The following is a 14,584-nucleotide window of genomic DNA, read 5'->3' as shown; positions in this document are numbered from 1 at the left end:
AATCAAAACAAGAAACTGTCCAATGGTTCCTTGAAATTATTTTATTTCAAAACCTAACTGTCCAGCATCCAACACCCAAACAAGAATAAAGAAGGATGACCTTGCCAGACAGCCACACGTTCTTAAGAGAACCTTTACATGCATATTAATACCTGTAAGGATAACATAATTTTTAAATTTAATTGAAGGACAATATTAAAATGTCTCAACACTGAAAAACGGAGGAAAATGGATAGCCTTGAATCTAAGAGCCACTTTTACTGGAACTTAGATTGAAAGCTGTCCTTTTAAGTCTTCAGGAAAATATCAGCCGCCACCCCAAAATAAAGTAAATCCTAAGCATCCTTTTCCAATACTTCTTCTTGAAACCCACATATAAATTATGATGTGTCATAATCTGGTATGTTTTACAAGGGAAATTTTTCAAAAAAGTGAAAATCTAAGAAGGTAATTCACTGTGTGCACACTTTTCTAACAAAACAGCCTAGCATTGCCTACGTGACTAATCTATTTTAAATTCCGTTCCTCTGTTCCTATGCAATCTAATATTATCTATTAAAACTGCCAAAATATTTTTAAACAAGATCTGAGCATTTCCCTCTCAGCTTCTGATCTTTGCACTCCTTAAGTTTGCAGACAAGTCACTGGCAAACCAACTGGTAGTGACAGGTTACTCCAAATCAACTCTTTCGCATGAAATTTTAAATTGACAGCTACCCCCAAATTTTCCATGCCCGCCGGATCGCAAGGAGTAGGATAAAGCTATATGCAAGTCAAAGATTCCTTCTGATCACCTGCTGCAAACTTGGTCTGCAGAACCTATACGTGCATATTCCAACTCAATTATCCTTTTCCGAGACCTTAGAACATTTAGGCTTACTTGGAAGTGTCGTTTCATATCTTAATCTTGTGAACCTTGAGGTTGAAAACCATAAATCTGATTGCACTTGCAATGTTCCTCCATGAATAAGGTCACACAACTCCGCGTCCAAGGCTCGTATGTCCCACATGTGTTTGCAAATTCCATGCTCGGCCTTAGCGAGCACGAGTCTCTCGCTTCCCTGCACCTTGGTGCCAAGTTTCTGTAAGCCACTTCCAAGCAAAACTCTCCTTCCGCTTTTAAAAAGAAAACTACATTCGGAAGGAGAAGATACCCAAGACAAAAATTAAGACTGTAAGTGCAATATTTTTATAAAGTAAACAAACCAACAAAAAGATTCTGGCCTTGGGGAAGGTGGCTGCAAAACTCTGGGACCGGCGCGCGCATCCACCACGCACACTACACCACGCAACCCCCGCGCCCTGCGCGACGACCCCAGTTGCTTTAGGAGAATGGCCTCGCACCCCCCCGGTTTTCTCGGGAGGAAAGACGCGCGCAACTCAGGCCCGCTGCCCTGCTCGCCCTCTTCTCGTTGCCCCGGCGCACCGAATTTCTCTGGGAATCGCCCACACGAGCCAGATGCCGCCCTCTCCTTCCGGTGGCGGCCGCGCGGGGCCCGCTCCCCTGGACGCCGGCCCCCGGGTGCCAGCGCGGCCCGGACACTGCCGCCCCAAGTTCGCCCGCGGCCGCACGAGCGCCAACGCGTCTCGCACTTGGCGGACAGCGAGCAGGTACGTACTCGGCCAGCGGCTGCAGCGGTCTTGGCACGCTATCCCGCGAGGACGGCTCAGCCCCAACTCCGAAGTGACGGCCCCCAGCTCTCCCTCCTCAGGCGGCTGCGGCGGCCGGGACGCCCCCGCTCCCATCGAGGGGGGAAGGGAAGGTGGTGGGCGCGCTCTCCCTGCTCCCCCCCCAGTTCGGACCCGCCGCTTCTTCCTGCCCGCCAGCCCCGACGGCGCTCCGCTCGGCCGCGTTGGCGGCGGCGGCTCCTTCGGGCTCCGGCGCGCGGGCGGTGGCAGCGGCACCTCCCCCGCCGCGTCCTCCCTCCTCCTCCCTTCCCTTCTCCTCCCGGCGCGCGCTGCACCCTCCCCCTCCCCCGCCCGCCTCCGCCGCCTCCACCCCCCCGCGCGCTGTCACATTGGGAGATTCCGCTCTTGCTACATTCGCCGCTCCGGCTCCCGCCCACGCGCGGCCGAGTGACGCAGATCCCGGCGTGGGCCGCCGCGGGGCGGGGGCGGGGGCGGCGGCCGCCGGGGCCCGGGCTCGGCCTCTTCCCGCCGCCCCCTCCGCGGAATCCGGAGGGCGGCCCATTCACACGGCAGCTGGGAGGAACCAAGTGGGCGCTCGGGAGGGGGCGGCTCCCGCGAGTCCCGCTCCGGGCGGGGGGAGGGGGCGGGAAGGAGGGAAACGGGGGTGGAGGGCGGGAGGGGACGCCGCTTCGGGCCTGCTCTCCAGCTGCCTAGTGAACCGGGAAGATTTGCAATTTAAAAAAAAAAATTCTTTTTTAATGTGTGAGGTTCCCAATATAGTATTTCAAAGAGCACACCCCGCCAAATCCAACATCCTCCGGGAGGCTGACTTGAAAAAAATAGAGAGCTCCCTCGGCCCACGAATCTGGGCGCCGAGCTCGCCCCCGCCGGGGAGGCTGGTGCGCCAGGTGCGCCCCTTGCCCTTCGGTCCGAGGCGTCCACCGGGAAGTTAGCTGCGACCGCACGGAGTGGGGGCGGCAGGTGCGCCGCGCTGGAAAAAAACCTGGCGATTCTAGAGACTGCCTCGCCCATCTTGCCCCTCCACAGCTCTGTCTTGGCGTTGGGAGTGGGGGAGGAGGGGAAGAGTGGGAACCGACAAACCCGAAGTGCAGCTTTGACGACTGTCTTGCTTGCCGGGTAACTTAATTCCACTCTTCTCAACCCTCCTGAAAACCTGCCTGTTATTTTACTGGTTAATATTTCAATTTCCACGGTGAAGAAATCCGATGGCGCTTAGAACAGTCCTGGGGTGTATTAAAATAGAGTTCCCGAGGCACGCTATAGAATTTTTGAGTTTGGTTTGCATAAACTTTTCTAACCAAAGAAAGTATTGAAACATCTCCATAAATGTACCTCAACTATTGCCCCCCCCAAAATTGGAAATTTGTTTTAGAATCTATCCTCTCTGCAAAAACGGGAAAATGAAAGAATTCCCCGAATTTTAGCAATGTGCTTGTTTTTGAAGGATCTAACACATTTCCTAAATCTACAACTGCTGCGAGTACAGGTAAAATCCCGTTTTAACATACATATAAAAATCCAGTTTTATAGGGAGCCATTCCCACATCCTGGCTGGCCTCCCAGAGTGTGCCTACTTTGCTGGTGGGGATACAAGGCATTCTTTGAGATGGGAAATTCTTCATACCACATCTTTATGTTGCAGGAAGGGATGGGATGATAACACTGAAAGAAAAAGACCTTATTAAAGGACTGCACTTTTTTTTCTTTTCAAAAGCATGTTGAAAAAATGAGTAATACCATAATGGGATATATATAATTAAACCTCTTCTTCCAGTGTGAGTGAAAGGTTCTGTATGGAGTAGTTGTGTTGATATATCAAATGAATAAGCATGCTTGCTTCCTCAAATTCTTCAGCTGAGGAAGTCACTGCTGGAAGTTTGTCTTACTGTTACGGTTTTGCTGCTGTGGACCTTGTTCTGCTAAAGAGAGAGTTAACAGGTTGTTATAAAATAAAGACAATTTCTTGGAAAGATACAGGTTAGGAAATTTTCAAGCAATGAAATCTGCGAAAATCTAGTTTCTCTCTGGAATCTTGATGTTTTGCAAACATTGTTGGTTCTGAACTAACAATGAAAATAACTTTCTTCCATAATTTTGTACAATTAGTGATTCACAAGTCCCGAAATGAGCAGTCTTAACCTGGACTATCGAGCCTCCCAGTAGAATTGTTTCCAGAGTTGGCAGAAACTGCATTGAATTCTCTTCATGAGCCTGTATATGTTTGGCCGGTATTGAACATGATGCTGAAAAGGAAATATGTTAGGGCAGATATTTTTTCTTCTGCCTGGTGACTAGTTATAATAGTGCCCCCTTATCCTCGGGGAATACGTTTTAAGGCCCCCAGTGAATGTCTGAAGCCACGAATAATACCAAATCCTATATATATTATGTTTTTTCCTGTACTAATCTATGATAAATTTATAAATTAGGCACAGTAAGAGATTAACAACAATAATAATAAAATAGAACATTTATAATCATATCCTGTAATGAAAGTTATGTAAATGTCTCTTTTTCTCAAAATATCTTACGGTGCTATGCTAACCCTTCTTGTGGTGATAAGATGAAGTGAGGTGAATGACTAGGCATGTGACATAGTTTTAGCCTATTATTGGCCTTCCGATGTTATGTCAGAAGGAGGGTCATCTACTTCTGGACCATGGGTTACTGAAACCATGGAAAGTGAAATCTGGGGCTACCGTATTTCTACAGTTAAACACTAAAAGCTCTTCTTGTTTGTTTTCTGGGTGCATTTAGATAGTATATTCTTCCCACATTAAGAATGGTATTTTTGGCCCACTTTGCATTGCCTTAAACACTCCCTGGTGCTGGGGGAAGTGGTGGGAGGAAGGAAAATGAAGAAAAGATGAATTTTTAAGCTTTTAGGCATCCAATTCTCTATGTCTACAGGGTCTATATGACAACAGTATAGTCAGTATGGCTGCTTACGAAGAGAATTGAGGCATTCATCTGTATCAGAGACAACTCAGATAAAGAAGCATGATTCTTCTTGACTTCCTCACCACTTTTGTCACCCGTGTCACCCTAAACACCACCTCCCGTTCCACCCCCACCCCCACCCCACACCCTGGGCACACACAATTATCTCCCATTGCCAGGACCTGGTGGTTTGTTAGGGAAAAGCACTCCATCCCATAAGGTAACAATTATAAATTCTGATTGTTCCATATTCCATTCTATCCTGTAAGTGTGTCTTATACTTCTCTTGAATTCAGTACATATGTGTTTAATGGAATTTTAAAAATTTTGTTATTAAGAGTACTTCAGAGGTGTTGAGCATCTGCCTTCAGTTGCAGTCGTGATCTCAGGGTCTTGGGATTGAGGCCTGCATTAGGCTCCCTGCTCAGTGGGGAGCTTGCTTCTCCTCCCTCTGCCCTTCCCTACCCCTTCCTCCCTTGGTGTTCTGTTTCACTTGCACTCTCTATCTCAAATAAATAACATCTTTTAAAAAAAGTACTTAAGTGATTGGTACATTTGCAAAAATAAGGAGTTCTTTAAACAAAACCATTTCCACATGGTGAAACTAAAAAAGTTTTTATTAAAAAGAAAAAGTATAAATTTGGTAGTGGTTCTGACATTTGAGTGAAAATTTCACTGAAAGAGCATTAATTTATTACTTTCAGAAAGTAAGTTTCTTACTTTAAAATGCCTCAGTGATTCAAAACAAAAGAATTCATGATAGATTTTAAATGTTCTGAGAGGAGAGAAAGAATATTATGGCTTATGACCTACGAGAATATAAAGCTATCCTCGGGTTCTCCTATTACCGCCTCAGAACAATTCTATACTTAACGAATTTTCCACTCTATGTGGTGGTGCCCCTACAATTAACTGAGTCATGTGTAATATTCATATTACCAGAAATATAATTCAAATTACCCTTATTTTGCAATATGAAATTTAAAGCTTGGGATGTGTGTTGTAGATGAAGTAGATTTTTAAGTGGATGGAGATTTGAATATTTTAAAATACTGAAATTATAAACATGTTTCTTAAAGGTAAACTAATAAGAATATATTTAATAACTGATCATTTCAAGAGCCATGAATTTAAAAATACTTGCTCTTGTAAAAAAAAAAAAGCATATCTTCCTACATTGCATTTTAAGACACTGTAGAATTTTAAGATGTAAAGTATTATGACATTCGCCTAATTCAACCTCGTGTGTATATTTAAAGTAGTTCAAATACTTTGCAGAAATTCAACATACAACTAGTTTAGTTCTACTAGCTTGTTTATAAGTTGGTTATTTTTAACTTGCACTGCTATCCCTATGGACGTGAAAAAAGCAATGAGCCCGATTCCCAGCACGGGCTACAAATGCTTACAAAATGCAAGTGAAAATATGGAATTACAGACTCTGCGGTGACAAGGTAGGATCTTAGAAGTTGTCTAACGTGGTTGACTTCTACAGATAAAGACATTTACTATACATTGCTAATATGAACAGAAAAATACTGATGTAATAGTAAACAGTAAATACAACTAAACATTTAATGGAATGAAGAGTAATTTTAGTTTTATTTTAAAAATTTGTTTTTAAGATAGAAGAGTATGTAAAGACATTTTTAAAAGACTTTCCAGAGACAGTGTCTGGACACTTTTTAAGGAATTGGGCCTGGTTTTTCTTCCTCCTTTGTCCTCTCTGGCAGCGGTGGTTACAACTCCGCTTTCTCCTCTCTTCCCACCTTTTCCCTTCTCTGGCATCCACTGTGCTGGACTTGCATAGTTAACTGTTCTAGAACACTGCTTCGGGGCTCAGCAACACTGACTACTGTCCACTTATTCCTGGCTGTGATGAACTGAATGTCTGTGTCCCCCACCCACCAAACTCATTTGTCGAAATGCTAATCCCCACTATTAAGTGGGTCATGAGGGTAAGGCCCTCATCAATGGGAGGGTCCTATTTGTTTTTTTAATTTGACTTTTTTTTTTTTTTAGATTTTATTTATTTATTTGAGAGAGAGAGAGAAAACAGGATGGGTGAGGGCAGAGGGAGAAGCAGACTCCCTGCTGAGCAGGGAGCCCAGTTGCAGGGCTTGATCTTGGGACTCCAGGATCATGACCTGAGCTGAAAGCAGCCACTTAACCAACTGAGACACCCAGGTGCCCCAGGGAGTGTCCTTATTAAAGAGACCCCAAAGAGTTCTCTTGCCCCTTCTAACACCTGAGGACATAGCAAGAAGATAGCATCTATGAACCAGGAAGTGGATCCTTATAAGACCCCAGATTATCTGCCAGTGCCAGTACCTTGATCTTGGACTTCCAGATAGTGAAGAAATAAATGTTTGTTGTTTAAGGCACCCAGTCTGTGGTATTTTTGTTATGGCAGCCTGAATGAACTAAGACACTGGCCACTAGTAATTCTCAGCCAACTACACAAGGCAAGGGGTGGAGAGCAGGTGGAAAATACTCTGCTCACAGTCTCTGGAGTTTATCCAAATCATCTTCCATTTGCACACCTTATTCTGGGCTTTCTTGTTCCTCACAGTCCTATGTTTGTTTGGTTTTTGTTCTCCACCTAGTTGGCTGAGATTAGCAAGTCTATGCTCACTCTCCTACCTTTCTCTGAGCTTCTCTCTTTCTTCAAGTCTACGCTCTGCAGGCAGAGGACCCACCAGCTAGAGCACCCCTTTTAAGCATTTCATATGAGGGTGGATGAAGGATTTTGGTCTTTTCCTTGCCCAAAGTGTGTGACTTGGCAGCCAAGATGCGGGGCTGCTTCTAGCTCATGAAAGGAGGAAGGGAATAGGAATAGCACGTAAGGGTAGAGAGCCTTCCTTGAAGTAAATGGGCATGAGTTGGAAGAAGGTAGAGGAAGAGGAAGAGAAAGAGTCACTGTGCACTTGGGAGAAGCTGGCTGAAGTGGACATAACTATTCTGAAAGAAGTGGAGACAACAAACAGAGGAAAACTACCCAAATACATGACTCTCCTGAAGAAGAACAAAGAAGAGACAGAGAAGAGATCATCCTAACATAAATTCCATAAAAGTGTACTCTTGACCTGAGACAAATGGCAATGATGGGATGGAGCGTTTGGGGTAGGTCCTGAGGAAGAAGGGACAGAGAAACAGTGGTTATCCTGCTCTCTCTTCACTTGCGTATTCACCTGTATATTATCTTTTAGTTGGATTGGAAGAGATGGTGTATATGTCAGGTACATGTATATATCTGAAAAAGGAAAGAAAAGCAGAACAGGTTCAAAAAAGACGCACCACGCGCTAGTTTAAATATAAAGAAATTGAGTGTGTTAGTGAGTTGGGCTATTTGTCATAACAAATTACTCAACACTAACTGCCTTCTAGGAGCAGACACTGTGAAGGAACAATGCATGTACTGAACAATAAGAGATTTAAAACTATTGAAATAAAAGTAAATCAAACATTGTTCTGTTCGCATGTAATTTCCAAATTTATAGTTTGAATTATATTGTGCACACTCAGACTTATACATTGTGACCATCAACTTGCCCGGAATTGGTAATAATTTATGGTAGTCAAAAAATATAAGGACCTTGATTTCCTCATTTTCTATCTTTTGCTATATTTTTTCATTTCCTACTGAAACAACATCTCTAATAGTGACAGAGTGAGAGTTGTTTCCAGCTATGAAATATATTCCTTAAATAAAATTTTCCAAATCATCCTGCTCTTGGTAAGGTTAGGGGCACATTTCTGGTAGAAAGGGAAACAAATCGTCCTGCTCTTGGTAAGGTTATGCACATTTCTGGTAAAAAGGGAAACAACCTTTTAGAAGGGCGATTTAGCAAATTGAACCAATAGTTTCAGAGTATTCATTTTATTTGATCCAACAGATTCACTTCTAGGATATTATCGATATTTATCACAACATTATTTATAAATTTGAAAACCGAACGTCCAAAATAATGGATTGCTTAAGTTATATCACATCAATACGGTGGAAAATATTCAATTAATATTGAATAATATTGGGAAATGCTCATGATATAATGTTACTAGTCAAAATAGAATAGAGCAGAATGATCCATAATCTCTCTGCCTAAATAAATATGGGAAGAAGTTGACCAGATGTTAACACAGTTATGTCTGGGTGATGGTATTATAGATAATTTTAATTTTTTATGCTTTTTTAATTTTCAAAAATTTCAGCAACAAACATGCATTACTTTGAAAATCAGGGGAGAAATTTAAGAGTTATTTTTAACAAAGATTCTGCTTCAAAAGCAGTTTACAATGAAATAAAAATTAAAATGAAATTGAAGAGGGAAGGAAAATCAGGAACTTATTTAACAAATATGTATTGAGGTCTTTGTATGTAATCCATCCTGTGTAATTGTGTCTCGAGAGTCTACCATGTGTCAGATAGATACAGAGATCTAGGTTTAGCTTGCTTTAACTGCTTTCATCTCATATTACAAATACAGTCATATCTGTTTGTTTTCTTTCTGATTAATCATTCAAGCATGTGTCGTCTTGTGGTTGCCCCTACTACCGAGATTTATGCAGTCCCATGGCTTTTGTACAGTAATTCAAAGAGCGGTATTCATTCTTTCATTTGGGCTTCCACATCCAAAGAATGACAGACTTGGTATCAGAGTCACCACTGATGTCACTGTTTCTCACTGCCCCTGTTTCACTGCAGAAAGCTGGGCCCACCATGTACCGTGCTGGCTCAGTGCTGCTCGAGACCCTTCTGGAGGCCACAGTGGTTCTTTAGGAGAGGACGGAGGAGCCCACTGTCTCCAAGAGTGCAGTTTGCAGGGTTCCAGTCTTCTTGCATTTCACAAACACAGCCATCTCTCAAGAATGCCAGCTCTGTGCTGGCCTTGATCACCTCCAAACTTAAAGCCGCCCCTACCCCCATCCCAGGGATCCAGCCTTGGCAGTGGCTCTTTTTCAGACTACTTTTTGATAGATTTTCATTTTATTTTACAGTATCTTTTCTGGATGATATAAAATTTGAGTCCTTCTTCTCATTCCTGTTCTTCCGACCTCTCAGTGTGCCTAGCAGTTGAGGTTCATTTGGGTAAGGACTATTTACGTTGCTGCGAAGATTCCCGTGGCAGGCTGCCCAGATGCTTACGATCCAGATCCTCCGGGCACCAGGGCAGTTACACAAGGCCCCTCTGTGTGTCTCGTTTTCGCCCTACACTCCTACTCACACATACTGTGGATGGGTAGGAGTTGTGAAGAACTGAATGCTCTACCTTCCTTGTATGCTAAGGTCAAGAAAAGGCAGGTTACTCGTGAGGTGGCATTTCTCAAGCAAGAACGGACCCTCAGAAGCAGGTGGACAGTCTGGGAACAATTAAGAGGCAGGAAAAGGTATTGTGAAGAAGTCCGGACCGTCTAGGCTTCCCACACAGCACAACAGTCTAACAACTAGAAGTCCTGTCTTAGAAAAAAGGGGGGACTCAGGCACCCATCCCCCCTGCCACCCCACCCCCACCCCCGCCCTCAGGCTGCCTGGAGTGGTCTGACTTGCTCCTTACTCTGCAGGGCTCTGCAGGCAACAGCACTATAGCTTCCCACCTCCCTCTTTGCATTTCATCCCACTGCTTTCACCTCCCTCTCTGGCACCCAGTATTCTCCTGACATCTGAGGTTATTTCCTGAAGGAAGAACGTCATCTAATCCACACATACCTGGAAGTGTTGGTGTTGCAGTGTGCTCCTTTCCCACAGATGTTCATACCTGGAGATTGTGTATTTGTTCAACAATTAAGTACTTACTGAGGCACACACAGTAAGCCTACATGTTCCGGAGGATTTAGAAAAAAAAATTCTCTGTCCTAATTCCTGGTCTAGGAAGGGGACTAGACGTGTAAAAGAATAGTTGCTCCACATATAAGATCGTGCTACTCAGTCGATGGAAAGAATCGTGGCTCTGCCTTGGATGGGGCAGAGGGACAGACATCGTGAGGCTTGTAAGAAATTGACAATTGGACAGGTCTTGAAGGATGAATTTACTAGAAAGACTGAGGAAGTACAAGCATTCCTCAGCACGTCTGGAGGCAGTGGAAGAGCATGAAGCGTGAGCAGTGAATGAGGGCAGTAATTGTCAAGTGAAACATAACTGGCTCCTGACTTGAGAACAACATGTAAAGAGGGCAGAGGCTGAAGATAGGCTGCAAGGCCACATCATGCACACTAAGCAGCGTGGATTGTATCCTGTCACTATAGCTCTTGCTTCAGTGGTACAGGAACCAAGTTGGTGGTGCTAGACGTCAGGTTAGTACTTCAGTTGGAAAGACGGACGTGCTTAAAAGGGAAACAAGGGGGGGGGTTCTTTTTTTTTTTTTTTAAAGATTTATTTGAGATAGAGAGCACGCAGGAATGTGTGCCTGAGTGGGGGGGAGAGGGAGAGAGAGAATCTTAAGCAGACTCCCCAGTGAGTGTGGAACCTGATGCAGGGCTCAGTCCCACAACCCTGAGATCATGACCTGAGCTGAAACCAAGAGTCAGATGCTTAGCCAACTGAGCCACCCAGGTGCCCCAAGGGGGTGTCTTCTGAAGTGCTGGCAAGGCACTTATATGGCTGTTCACTTTGTAATAATTTATTGAACTGCATATTTCTGGTTTTAGTAGTTAATGTGTGTTATATTTCTCGATTGCAAAAAGAAAAAAAATCAAGCTGAATAACTTATAGAAAACGCAATTCCAGTGCTCAGACATTCTGATTGAGTAAGCTTGGGCTGGGACTAATGAATCTGCATTTTTAAAACAATTATGTTAGAGGATCAAAGGCAAAAGGGACCCCTAGACCACGTTTGAGAATGCTAGGTCTGTTGGGGAGTGACCCAAAAGGTTTAAGCAAGAAATTAAGAACAAAGATTTGCCTGTCTGAAAGTGCCAGTTTAGGGAGAGGAAGATGTTGAGGGTGGTCTCCATCTTATATCAGATAGAACTTAGAGGTCCTGTGTCCCATCCATCTGTGCTTTTGAAAGAGATGTGACAAATAAGGCACTAGCGATTTCTAGGTACTAAGTGTATTTTTTGGGATATAGTTTCTTTGGGAGATTTCTTAAGTATGAAAATTTTGATCCCCCCCCGTACATTAATTTATAATAGTCAGATTTAAAGCATGGAAGAAGCCTTTATGATAGATATTGTGGGTCAAGGAGCAACTTTTTAGAATTTTTTTGAGTGAATGCATTCTCAGCCTATGAGTAATAGTTGTTCAGCTACTGACCCACCATCACTCTGGTATGTGCTTAGTGATGGCTGATTTGCATGGATACAGCTAAGTTCTTTTTCTTGTGCTCCTTTATAATCAGAGGGATATTTTTGTGACATGAAACAACCAACATGGTATTCTTCCCAATGCTACAGAAAAAAATGGCAAATTTTGTTGCAAAGTTGTTTTTTCTTTGGTGTTCATGGAGTTGGAAAGAAAAAGGGGAAATTTTACTTCACCTTAAACAGAGAATGGGAAAGTTCAAAAATCTGAGACAAAATTTGCACATATTTTTCCCTCATAATTGAAGTACTAAGGAAATACCATAAGGTTTTTTTAACTGTCACAGTTATTACTTCTTTGTAACCAGAGTACATCCATGGAATTAGCAAAAATTTTAAAGTATGACAACACAAACTGTTGGCTTGGATTAAGAACATAGGGACTCATATACTTCTGATAAGAGTATAAATTGAAGCAATCACTTTGCAGAGCAATTGGCAATGTCTAGTCAAGGTAAAGATATGCATCCTCTTTGACCCAGAAATTTGCACTCTTGAGTGTATCTGAGATCCTCCTAAGGAGTTACTTGCCTAAGGAGATATGTATCGGAATAGTCACAGAAGCCTTGATCGCGGTAGTAAGGAATTGGAAACAACCTACATTGGATGAATAGAAAATTTCATGAACAAATTGTGATATATTCATATAGTGGATATAGTGTGAAAATAAGTGAAATAGATCTACATATGTCTCTGGAAGATTCTCCCAAATATGATAGTGAGTAAAAAAGCACGTTGCAGATGAATATGTACAATATGATGCCATTTATATCCAGGTTAAAACTTGTAAATACTGTTGTCGTGTGGGCAGTTACCTTTGCACAATGGAAGTCTTTAAGTACAGTAACAAGCAAGCTATCCAAGAGATCGCAAAACAGAAAGGCTTGTGGACCAAAATGAGATGCTTAGATCACATGGTGTATTAAATCAATTGAAAACACACAACAAGAAGCAAGGTGAAAGGATAGGTTAGGTTAACAGATTTAAAACATGATGTAGACAGGGTGGAAAGATGACACTACCTGGTCCTCAGTCCTTTCTGTCTTCCTTGCTAAGGGTATGTGTGCAAGGACCAGAATAGAGATTTGAACAAAGTTGACCGTACACTCAGAAGGTGTTTGGAGTCAGAACACACAGTTGCTCTATAGGCTTGGAATCAAGTGCATCTGGTTGATAGCTGGAGCTCACACATAGGCCTGATGGACAGCCATGGATTCTATTTTGCATTCCTTGTGTAGAGCTTGTAAGGAGCCAATGGTTGCCTGAAGTAAGACCTTGTTAATAGCGAATGCCTCATATTCCTCATGTATCTTCAGTATGTCATGAATATTTGATGATTCATGGCCTCATATATATTAATGCATCATGACTATTTGGAGTCTCTTGTTCTGTCCATCCTTTTCTAATTATGTTCATTATACAAATGCTCTACTTATTCTATGTCTAGCATATCTCATAGGTTACTAACTTACTTCTTCTTGTTTGACATATATTACAAATTGTGCTTGCCTCTTAAGCTATTTGCTTCAATTCTTAGTTTCATTCTTCCTCCTATGCATTTGCTTCTCATTTTCTACATCAGAATCTAATATTCTTAAATAATTCAGCAAACACACATTATAAGTAGTGTGTAATACGGTTAAAACATAAAGGCCTGGAAAGAGTAACCCCCAATGTTCTTCCTTAATATGGGTGAGTATATGGGTATTCGTTATGTTATTCTTCATAATTCTTCACATCTGTACTTTTTCCAGGTAGATTTTAAGAAAGGCTTGAAATTGTAAATACCTGGTGTCTTACATGTAATAGGTACTTGATACTTATCATTTTGATTTTAGTGGGCTAAGGAATTTGGGCTAATTAAATTAGAATGTCATCTTTCTATAGCTTGTGCATCCATATATTTTCCAACAAATATTTGTCAAGTATGCACTGTTTGCAAGGAAAACACTGCTGCAGTTGACATGGAGGATAAATATGTGAGTAAAACAAATGCTTACTTAAGAGCAAAAACAAGAACAATACAGGGCATAACATGAGTGACTAGAGAGGTACAGATTGGGGTAAGTCTGAGCAGATGGGGCTTCCACCAGAGGATGATATCAGAGAGAAGTGACATTCAGTCTGTGCCTTGAAAGAAGTAAGTGCTGGGATGCCTGGGTGGCTCAGTCAGTTAAGCATCTGCCTTCAGCTCAGGTCATGATCCCAGGGTCCTGAGATTGAGTCCTGCATTGGGATCCTTGCTCAGCAGGGACCCTGATTTTCCCTCTGCCTGTCTTCGATAATTTTGATTTTTTTTTCCTTTTAATCTATATAGACAACTTACTCTATGGTGACCACCTATTACCACACATTATAGTGATCATAAAATTGATTCCTGATGAAAGAGCTGGGCAATTTGAGCATGGAACTTTGACTGTCTGGGAAGACAGAGACAAATATTCATCCCTACTCTTTTTGAGATTTATCAGGGTAGTCTGGCTAAAGCTCATTATCAGAGAAGAATAATGAAGCCCTGAAATAAAATTATCTTTAGAAATGGGCAGACTTAAGTTGGTGTTCTGGCTTAAACTAAGGGCCTAGGCAGTACTGGAGGAAGCCTAGCACATGGCTAAGCTGGAAGCTCTTTGGGACACAACCACCCTAGCCGAATGCGTGAGCATGTGGGGGCTCTAAGGGAGCTGTAACTGCAGA

At 42.6% G+C, this 14,584-nt stretch overlaps 1 protein-coding gene across 3 annotated transcripts in view; it reads right to left on the bottom strand.

Annotated features, from left to right (window-relative positions):
• NAB1 (NGFI-A binding protein 1) overlaps positions 1-1,757 on the bottom strand; it is a 44,474-nt gene extending 42,717 nt beyond the window's left edge. For 2 of the 3 annotated variants that reach the window (XM_045806354.2, XM_045806356.2), the window contains exon 1: positions 1,620-1,757. The gene's annotated coding sequence lies outside the window, so the exon portion shown is untranslated. Of the gene's footprint in view, positions 1-1,426; positions 1,556-1,619 lie in introns of those variants that run through there. The other variant, XM_087862116.1, reaches the window with a different exon arrangement.
• Positions 1,758-14,584: the final 12,827 nt, after the last annotated feature.

Source organism: Ursus americanus, chromosome 1 (genome assembly GCF_024610735.1).
Source record: "Ursus americanus isolate L20-20 chromosome 1, mUrsAme1.1.p, whole genome shotgun sequence".
NCBI classification, from domain to species: domain Eukaryota; kingdom Metazoa; phylum Chordata; class Mammalia; order Carnivora; family Ursidae; genus Ursus; species Ursus americanus.
The sequence above is the reverse complement of the archived record's forward strand: the minus strand, read 5'-3'. Positions and strand labels throughout refer to the sequence as shown.